Below are 11,529 nucleotides of genomic sequence, written 5' to 3'. Positions count from 1 at the left end.
GCTTCTAATTTATAGTTCTTAGTCAGGAATTCCGTTTGAAATTACCCCTTGAAGTCACGCAAACATGATTGAGGCCTATAGCCCGATAAGGTACCGAAACAAGTTGTAGTCACGTAAATGTGATTGAGACCGCGAGGCCCTATAAAATGCTCAATATGAGAGATCTCAAAGAGAAAACTCAAATAATCCCATCCTCTGAGACTTTAATCACCAGAGGCCTATTTATTATAGTGAGTTGGAATGCTCAGGTCCAGCTGTACTCACTTGGGTCGTTCTCACAGGGTGATTGCTTCTTCCCACTGTGACAGGCCCGCTAAAGGTACACAAATCTCAAAACTTAGAAAAAAGCTTCGAGGGTCTAGATTTCTGATTGTCTATAAAAGACAAGAGCATACTCTCCTACCTCTTAGATTTTTCTAAAAACACAAAAGATAAATTTGTTCTTTAACCAGATAGCAATTTAAGTGCCTAAGAAAATACTAAATGAATACACAATGTTTAGTCGATTCTCCTTAGGCAACTTGCAAAAACAACACATTAGTAGTCATGTTGTTTTTATTCTTTGACAGGCGTATGTTTGATTGATAAATTCTTTGACAAGCGTCCTACAAGAAACTGGTTAGGTTGTGAAAATATTAGGCAGACAGAAGACAATTTAGGGTTAGCGTCAGTATCATCAAAATTTAATTCAAGAAAAACCCTGAAAAGTAATTGTTTTTCAACAAATCCTAATCTAACTCCTCCAACCTGCAAGAAATTGTTAGAAACCTGCAAGAAGAAAAAGTTAGTGAAATATCAAATCTCTTGGTGAGCTTACACAGGACTTATTTCAAATCGTGGTTACAAATTTTTCACTCCTAATGCTGAAATGCCCTAAAATTTGACTAAGTCTGAAATTTGAAGGATCCTCCAAAAACTAGATTTTGCATTATAACTCCTAGAGGTCCAAAACCCCTCTCAAACATCCTGACAATATATATGGAATATAACTTAAAGTCACTTATACTTAAATGTTATATTCCATATATATTTGACCTTCCACAAGCCTTATTTTAAGAAAAATCCTAAACAAAAACTCTCTGTTTTTCACACGACAAAATAGTAACTCATATGAGTATTCTCACCTGACCATATGACAATTCTCACCGAACCGAACGAGTAAAAACAGAAAAAAAATGACAAATCAGTTACTTGTATGACAAAGGATTTCTTCTTGCACGACAAAGGATTTCTGCTCGTACGATAGAGGATTTCTTCTCGCACAACAGAGGATTTATGCTCATACGACGGAGGATTTCTGCTCGTACGACAAAGGATTTATGCTCGTACGACACATGCAGTTTGTCATTTTAGCCTGTGAGAAATGTCTTACGAGATGAAGCAGAGGTTGTACGGCCGAAAATCTGAAAAGTCGAAAAACCTGAAAAATAACAAAAATAAAAAGTCAGTCTTTGGAGGCCGAAAAATGTAGTCTTTGGCCCCATGATGGGCGCCAAAAATGTGTGTGTGAAAAGTGGACCTATATCTGCAATACACAACATTTTAATTAAGTCATTACATGCATGGTTAGACAGATGTAAACATGAATATGAAAACCATTACAAATCGACCCATTGCCTTCTAAAAGATGCGAGTATAAGATTGCTCTTAGATTATAAGCAATACCAGTGACTAGACTACACCAAGACAAAGGATTTTATCTATATGAACATGATGAATGCTAGATGGATGCAAGATTAAACTAACAAGATTTAAGCAATAAATGAGATAAATGATCTAAATATGTATGCAATATGTGCAATAACTAATATGCAATGAACCTAGAGCAAAACTAGCATAATAACAATACATTCTCCAGGATTTAGGATTTTTTAAATGAGAGATGAGAGCCTGAATTTATAGAAAATTCAGAAAGAAACCAACGGTTGAGATCAAATGATGATGAGCGGTCAAGATTTTCCAAGAGGAAGCACAATCTAGATGAATTGATGTGATTGGATGCTTTTCTCAGTTTTAAAGGAAATTGAACTAAATTTAAGATTAAAATTAGAAAAAACTAATTTATTCTCTATTTCATTCAATTTTAACATTTAAATGTTTTTAATTGCTTTCTTTGAGATTATTCATCAATTTTATATTTGTTTTTCAAGATTATCTCCAATTGATTTTTTTTCTCAAATTTTAATTCTTTTTTGGTCAATTAATTCCTTTTTTGATTTGTTTCCTTTTTTGAAGATTTGTGCTCAATTGATTTTTTTAATTAAATTAATTCCTCAAAATGATTTAATGGCAAATTGATTTATTTAATTAAATATGCTAGGATATTTAATAAAATAAATAAGATAATTATTTAAAGTGATTTACTTGGAATGATCAATTAATTAAATAAATATTTAATTAATATCAAGGTTGATTAATTTTGCCATGTGACATTTGATGATTTTAGAATTAACTGTGTGCTCAAGATTTATTTAATTGCCTTTGGTTAGGACCTTGGTGATGTTGTCAAGATTAGGGGCTCATGGTTTAGATGACCATTTTTAGGGTATTACAATAATGTCTGTACAAACTTGTTCTGATGAATCAACTTGAACCTGCATTGGCCTAGCTATTCCAACATCGCATCTCCACCATCCTTCAATATATCGATCTATGTTATTTCGATGATCAAACTCCATGGTGACAACCTTCATCGACACAGATATTTTGAAATGCACATCCATCGAAATAGCTAACACTATCGACATAGCAATAATGTGTCAATCTACCTTCAATAGCTACCCTAATACACTGATATCGAGATAGTTTGTTCTATCGGTATTACCCAAAACAACTATTTTTCCTTTGTCTAGCTATTCTGATGCACATCCTCAGTCCCCTTGTTGGCATAGCTATCCCAATATGGCATAAGCTGCATACAACTTGGTATCAGTATAGTTATCCTGATATGATCACTTCACCTGCACAACACCTCATCGGTTGAGTTATCCAGACACGACTTGTGATGCTTATTTCTCAGACCATAATGTGATCGGTATAACACAATGGAGTCTTGTTGATATACATGTTTTCACTATTCCATCTTTAGAACATCCAACAAAAACTTCATAGACACATCATAGGCATTGTGGGAGTCTGCAACTTCATAGTTGATCTCTTCTACTACATCTATCATCTTCACAAATCTGATCACTATGATCAACTTGATCATTGCCTTCAACTAGATCATAGCAACTCTTCTGCAACTTCATCAAATCAGCCTTGCACACACACACATGTTGACATCAATGATAACTTCAATGCCTGCACATAGTCATAGCAATATCCATAATCAAAATAAAATAGGTATCATACTAAGATGACATGTAGGCCTAGTTAACCATAGGTCCATAGTAGTAAAACATAGCATAATTAACTAGGAAAGCAACTAAACTAACTAAACCAAAATTTTGAAGAAGAACCATCCAAAAAAGTATTAGACCAGCAGTATCCTAATCATCCCTGATGAGATTCCAATTCCTGGCTAGATGCTTCATCTACTCTCGCCAGGCTTTAGGGCATAACACATCATCTCTTTGCGCATCCTCCTACATGTTGTCTTTACCCTTCAATTTTTTGGCTTTCTTCTTCATATGGCTTTGTCCCAAAATGAACCCCATGGACGCTCTCCACATAATCCCATCAGTGATAGCATAGAGGGAATGCAGGGCATCCCCCACAAGCCTATAATATTTCATGTATGCCTCCACTTTCGCCTCCAAATTTATGAACTTGACCTAAAGTTCCATAACCTAGCATTTTAGCTATTTGGTTGTGATCTCCTCATTATCAATTAGAGAATTTTGGTAATAGAGCACCATTTTATCATCATCAAAGGCCACTACGAATTGGGAATTTTATTCAAAGCTACCTTTTCCTTATTGAGAATCACTTAAACCCTTTGATTCCTCCTTGCTATAATCCCCTTGCTCCTCCCCAACCTCCTAAAATTTCTCATCCTCCAACTCTTCATTTGAGGAGCCATCATCTTCCTCAAGGGTAAAAACCTCAGTAGGGTCAGGGGAAGCCTCTTTATTTTCCAATTTATATTTTTTGTCCTTGGAAAGAAGGTGAGCCGAGTTCCTCTCTCCAAATATTCCATCATATTTTTCCTTATCATACAAATTTTACTCCTTCACCTCAAAGTCATGCAATTCCAAATCAATGGTCATCTAGTACTTCTTGCTAGATTTTTCTCCATTTTCCTAGCTTTGGTCAGGCTATTTTTTGGGGTCACAACTTCTAATTTTTCCAAGTTTATTTTGAGTAAGGAAACCTCAAGGGCTTCAGATGCAGGCTTGACTTTGGGTTTTTTGCCCTTAGTTTTGGAAAAGGGGTTTGCTCGTTTGACGATAAAGAATTGGTTTTAATAAGCTCAATTTGAACAAAAGAGTAGGGGGCTTCATCTTTATACTCATAAGGCCTAGGAATGGTTAGCAAGCGACTATGGTGAGGATAGTGATCAAACACATATTTGTAAAGGAAATAAATAAGCCCTTGATGAAGTAGAGGGGTAGCCCGTTTCAGGATACTAGTAGACAAATAGGTATATAGGTAATAAGGCAAATTAATTCTTTTACCATGCCTAGTGTGATTAAGAATATAAAAATGATAACCATGCATAGTAGTATAACACCCTTCAAATGTAAAATATTTCATGAAAAGTAACTAACTATGGCATAGGGTTTAGGGAGAACATAGCGATCATACCCATTATGTACTACTATTGGTTTTTCACCTTTCTCAAAGAATTTCTTCAGGTATCTCTTGTAGTCTCTAAAAATTCTCTTTTCGACCTTCTTCCCCTCATTCTTTAAGCTCATCACCTCTGCAATGAAATCAAGCATGACCATAAAGGATATACTACCAATAGTGACTTCTCCTTTTTGCCATGCGTTGCAGAATCTCGACAAAAGCACTCTATTATAGCCCTTTTGGTGTAGGAGCCCCTGACATGAAGACAACTTAGAGGAAACCGTGAAGGCATGGCAAGGAGGTGTATGGGTCTAATAGACTCAATTTTGATGTTTCAAAGCCAATTATGACATTTTATTGTAATGAACCTAATGTAATGGTTAATTGTCTTGATGGGCCTAATAGGACCATAGGACCAAATATAGGATTTCAGGGTTATAGGATTGGGAATGGTCTTAAGAGTGTTTAGACCTCTTTAATAAAGAATTTTTATCCTTTAAGATTCATTAGCTCTGGGTAGAACTCATAATAGGTTGTTTAATAGGAGTCTTTAATTCAGATATTTGAATATTAACGACTAGTGCCATTTTGGTGGGAAATGACAAAATAGGCTTGTTAATCATTTGTAATGACAAATGACTACATGGATCAGTTGGGGCAGTTGTTGGAGGCCTACTTAAATCCCTGAGAGGCATTTGTATGAGAGAGGAGAGAACAAGAAAGTACAGATTGTACAGACTACAACTCAATAGCAATAAAACTCATTTATTTTCCTACAAATTTGTGGTTTATATGCTTTATTTGCACTAAAGTAGTTTTGCTATTGGTTTTGTAATTAAGTGAGGGTAGTGTCTATGCATCCTTACATGTTTGTAATCTGTTGAAGGTTCAATAAACCTGGAATCACACATTGTACTATGCATTCCTAAGTATGCAGTCTTTTATTTACTGTTTTGTTGGTTTCCTTTAACATAATGACCCAGCCATAGATGTAAGACTCTGTTTCCTATGGATTGGATCAACCCTAACTTGTATCATACGTTCTTGACAATTTAATGATAGGAAGAAGAGAAAGTTTGGTGTACACTAGGAAAGATTAACTGAAAATGCATGGTTTTTGTGCCATAGTTATAGCAGTAACATATCAGCCTTAAGGAGGGGATATTTTTATGTTTGAAACAGTAAGAGTATGTTGGGGACATGGTGAATAAACCTTCATTTGATTCTGGAAGTGTATTTGGATGACTTTTTTGAGCAAGCCCTAGGTTTAAGGGTGAATTAGTGAGGGTTTTGGGGGTTAGGGAATATAGAAGCCTAACCTGACCATATAACCTATAAAATAATTGGTTTTGGATCATAGCCAAAGACTATACATAAGGGTTCTTTCTGGAGATGTATTTGGGGAGTACTTCCTTTGCAAATGTGGCCTAATTAGCCTACCAGATACAAAGGACAGTGAGTTTTTGAGATTGTTAGTCCAAAGTAATAGTACCTGATTTTTGGATATGTTATTGTTGGCTGAAAAGGGTATCCTGATATGTGATTTTTTTGTCTGGTGATTTGCAACTTTGGGGAGATAATCTCCTAAAATAGTGCTTGCAGGGCTACTACGAGCCTACGCCTAGTTTCAGGCTAATACTTGAGTTGTCTGGATAAACAGAGTCTTGATGTATTATGAACCTTAGACACATGTTTTTTGGGAGTGTTTAATTGGTGTAGAGGCAGAGGATCCACTTGGCTTAGTGGAGGACAAGTTTTGAGCCTCTTAGAGGCATTAGATGCACTTAAATCACCTTAAGAGTGTTGGGTTTGGGTCCTTATCACACATTTATCTGCAAGTTTTGCAATTACTCCTCTTGCCTCTACATAACCTTCATGGCAAAAAATAAAGGCATCATCCCAAGGTTATGGAACAGGTTGGGCCACACTTCCTCATTTTTTTAAAGTTCCTTACAATTCTTTGGCTCTGACTATTTCAATGGACCCCCATGTCATAAATTCGGTTCATAGTAGACTGGTAATATTTCCAGAAGCTACACAAAAAATACTCACCAAACTTATCGTTAACCCAACAAAATGAGAATCAACAATGAGAGAGACAACTTTTAAGTCATTTTGCCTTTTCACACAAGTGAAAGGACACATGTCACATCATGATTTATCCTACCCAGAAGCAAAATAAAACTACCACCTTTCCATCTAATAATTACATCACACTTGGCAATAAAACCAAATGGCGATAAGATTTCTCTGTAATTCTCAACAAAATTAAGAATATTAACTTCGCTCCAGCCTGGATAAGTCTAAAAGGACCCCATCTCAATATACCTTGTAAGAGCTAGATCAACATCCTACTCAACATCTAAATTTGAGTTCAAAAAGTTTTGGTGCCCTTTTTCCTCAAGAACAAGGGGTGTTTAATTTTTTTATCTATCATTATTACCAATATAAGAGGTCGCGTTGTTCAAATAGAACTCACTTATCTCTTCAAATAGAATCTTTTTTAGTGTAATAAGACTTTGCAAAAAGTTGAAAAAATACCAGTCGTTATGATTTAGCCCATAGTTAGCCACTTCATTAGAAACTCTATTTCCCTTCCTAAAGATATGTTGGACTTTGATTTTAGGGAAATAGTCCACCATTCTTCTTCTCTTCCACTATGTTTTTTATTTCCCACGAGACATTCACCTTACCATTTAGGCAATCCACAATTAATTTAGAGTCATCTTCAAGGATGACACCCTAGAAATTCAACTCACGTAGATGCCTAAGCCCTTGCTAAAAAGCCACAACCTCCACCCTATTATTAGAACATCTACCCAAATTAATATAGTATCCTTCTATTAGATGCCCTTTGTAATCTCTAATAATGACACTTGTTCCAAATAACCCAAAGTTGCCTTTAGAGCAACCATCAAAGTTGTATTTAATCTATCTAGTTTCTAGGGGGACCAACTGCACTGTCTTCTTAAAATCATTTTATTCCAATTCAAACTCATAAATTATGTGTTATGCTCCAATGTTGTTTGATTTTGAGGTCTAGCAAGTTAGGTGAGACTTTAGACTAACCAAAGGAAGCAACATTCACATTCTCCTTTATCTGTTGTTTTATAATATGAAACTTCTTACTATTTTTGTCCTCCTCTCTAAATATTCTATTGTTTCGTTCCTTCCATATATCATGGGGGATTCACTGGCTAGGCAATATTATATCATGTGCATTCATATTGGGGGGTTTAATATCCCAAAAATGAGGGCACAATTTATTGCCTATCAGTGAAAATAGGAGAGTTTTTTGATTTGGGCTATGAAAAAAAGCAATATTTGGCAAAACTAGGGGGGCTTTTAATTCAACTTGTGTATTGAGAGGGGGTGACAAGAAAGGATTTTAGGGCAATATTTTTTTTAAATAGGGGGATTCTTTAGTATGCCATGAATGCATGTGTTATAACCTAGGTTCACTAAGTGAAGCCCCCATGCAATATATTCCACACAATAAATAGGGGAATTTGAAACCATAAATTTCTAATAATAGGATGGGTAAAAGGGCCATGAATTCACTGTTCCATCACACTTCACATATTACCCAGAATAGTCCAAGCTACCCCAATGTTAGCAAGCATCTCTTCCCATACCTCTCTAACAAATTGGAAATGCAGAAAATATGATCAATACTTTCAAGATCTTTGCATCATAGAATACATCAATTAACAATGGGGAAGCCTCTTTTGTTTAGGTTATCAATAGTCAGAATATTACCATGGGTCGTAACCCACCAGAAACAAGCAATCTTAGGAATTAAACCTTTTACCTAGATGAAATTCTAATTGAAATGGTCCATTGTATCAGCCTCGATAGTTTTGTAAGTATATTTGATTGAGAAGGCACGTGAGAGTTGATGTTGCTAAAATCCATGCATCCTCTTTGTTGGGTGAAAGAAAGGAGTAGTCACCCAAAATGGCACATAACTGCTCAACCTCCATCATCATTTTTCTTCTATCAAAATCAAAGATACCATCACCATTCCTCACCTGGTCCTTGAAGTTCTTTCATCTACCCTGGCTATCCTGCAATGACAAGCAACGCTCAACCGAGATCCCATTGCATTGAGTAATCTAGTGTGTTTGTAATTGTCGACAATTTTCCTTCCTCCCTTCTTTAGAATAATTTTGATTTTGATTATATTGTTCCAAATACATGATCTAGAGGTCATTATTAAAATCATGGTGAATTATAGTACTGTTGGCATTATTGAGATATTTTTCTTTGAATATTTTAGCCTAGTCTTGAGCACCTTCTATCAGTTGCCATTCAATTTTGGAGACCAAAAACCTATTAAAAGGTCTTAATTTTCTTATTCCAATCCCACCCGCTCTTTTGGAATTACACACTTTCTCCCAAGCAACCAAATTCCATACGAGTTCTATCTTCCTTACCTGACCATAAAAAACATTTAAATGGATTTTGTCAATTTTTCTGCTACACATCCTAACATCTTGAAGAGTGAGAGGTAGTAGACTAGGATGTTCTGTAAGAAAGATTTGACCAACTAAGCTTAAAAGTTTCCCTTTCCATCTTGAAAGCTTTTTTTGAAATCTCTCAATGATAACATTCTAGAAGAAGTTGGGGAGGTTTTTAGAAATAAGGGACAACCCCAAATAGGAATCAAGAAAGGAAGCAACACTGCAAACAAAGATTCTAGTGATTTTAGTTTGAAGAGTAGGAGGCACATTAAGAAAGTAGATTTTACTCTTCTTATAGTTTATACGTTGACCAAATAATTTAACATAGCTATCAAGGATCTCCTTCCATCCCTTAGCTTCAAAAATGTAAACTTCCCCAAATATTATAGTTTCATCTACAAACTGCTGGTGAGTAATAGGGGCAAAAAAAGAAGTAACTTTAATACCTCTTAACCTTCCCATCTCCCTGCATCTTGAATATTTCTCCCCAAGACTTTAGCCACAAATAATGAAAAGGTAAGGAGAGAGAGGATCACCTCATCGGAGCCCTCAACCACAAGAGAGGTAACCTTTAGGAGAACCATTAACCAAAACCAAAAACATAGGGGTAGTAACACATTCAACTATCATCTTGAGTAATTTGCCTTTGAAACAAAACTTTTTTTAAACTTCGAAAAGGAAGTTCCAAGACACCCAGTCATAGGCTTTAGAGATATCTAGCTTGAAAGCCATGCTAGGTTTTTTGTTGGGATCCAAAGAATGGGCTAATTCATGGGTAGTGATAACAACATCCATAATGTGTCTACCTTTTTTTAAAACCATTTTGATTTTCAAAGCATTTTATTCAACACATTTTTAAGTCTATTGACCATTTATCTTAGAGAAATTTTTTTACAAAGTGTTATAGAGACTTATAGGACTATAGTACTTTAAAGTGGTAACATTATCACACTTAAGAATCAAAGCATTATAGGTAGAATTGACTTGTTTTAGAAGTTTACCTGATCTGAAAAAATCCTTTACAACATTAAATACATCCGACCTAACAACATCCCATAATTCCTGGAAGAAAGCCAGGGGGAAAACATTAGGCCCCAAGACCTTGTAATCTCCAAAAGAAAAAAAAATCCTTCACCTCCTGAAAGGAGACCCTAGAATTTAGGTAGAGAAAATCCCCATTTGTGATAACCTCTTAAATAACCTCTAACAAGCCCTCAGGATCACTAAAAACATTATGACCATTATTATTTTGGCTTTCAAAGAAAGCAACATCTATCCTCGTAATATCATCTTCATCCTGCATAATGGATCCATCTTCTCTTTGAAGCTACCTTATCTTGTTTCTACTTCTATGTTTCATGGTCGACTGGTGAAAGAATTTAGTGTTCTTGTCACCCCTTGTGAGCCATTTTATACAAGACTTCTGCTTCCAATAAACCATTTTTTTTTTTGAAGTCTAAGCCATTGCTCCCTTAGAGCGATTTTCTCCAAAAACATCCTCCTGGGAACCCAGGTTTCTTTCAATCTTGCCTTGGATGGAAGTCAACTTGGTTGCGATAGAATTTTTATGCTAAAAAATGTTGCCAAAAGAATATTTTTTCCATCCTTTCACTATATCTCTCAACATTTTCAGTTTTTGAACAACCTAAAACATGGGAGTTCCATAAACCTGAACATTCCACCATTGTTCAACCAAAGCTTTGAAGTATGGATGGAGAGTCCACATTATTTTCATATTTGAATGGGTAGGGTCCTTTTTTGAGACCATTAGTCCAAGAGAGAATAATGGCATTATGGTCCAACCTAGTCTTGGGAAGGTAAGTGAGGGAGAGGTTATCCACATTCATCCAATTACTAGAAACCAAAAATCTGTCCAGTCTAACTTAAATGAGGTTTTGGCCTTGTCGCCTACTGGAACAGGTGAATTGGGATCCATGTAAATTTATGTCGATAAGACTAGTTGTAGATATAAAGTCAACAAGATCATTCATACTATCAGAATAATTGTCAGAGCCACCAAACACATTTGAGGGATACATGGGAGAGTTAAAATCTCCCCCCAACATCCACATGTTAGTAGTAGAGCTAATGATAAAGGAAGCCAATGAATTCCAAAGGGTAGCTCTATGAGATCTCACATTAGGGGTATAGATATTCATAAGATTCCACTCAAGGCGAGCATGTGAGTTTTGTATTTTAATAATAAGAGTGTTTTTTGTGGAATGCATCAAAGTAAAAGAAAAGGAGTCTAGATTCCATATAGTAGCGATGCCACTCGAAGCTCCATCAACATCACTAGCCAAAAACTCTGTAGAAGGCCAGACAGACTTAA

Source organism: Cryptomeria japonica, chromosome 4 (assembly GCF_030272615.1).
Source record: "Cryptomeria japonica chromosome 4, Sugi_1.0, whole genome shotgun sequence".
Classification (NCBI taxonomy): Eukaryota; Viridiplantae; Streptophyta; class Pinopsida; order Cupressales; family Cupressaceae; genus Cryptomeria; species Cryptomeria japonica.
Note: the sequence above shows the minus strand (reverse complement) of the source record.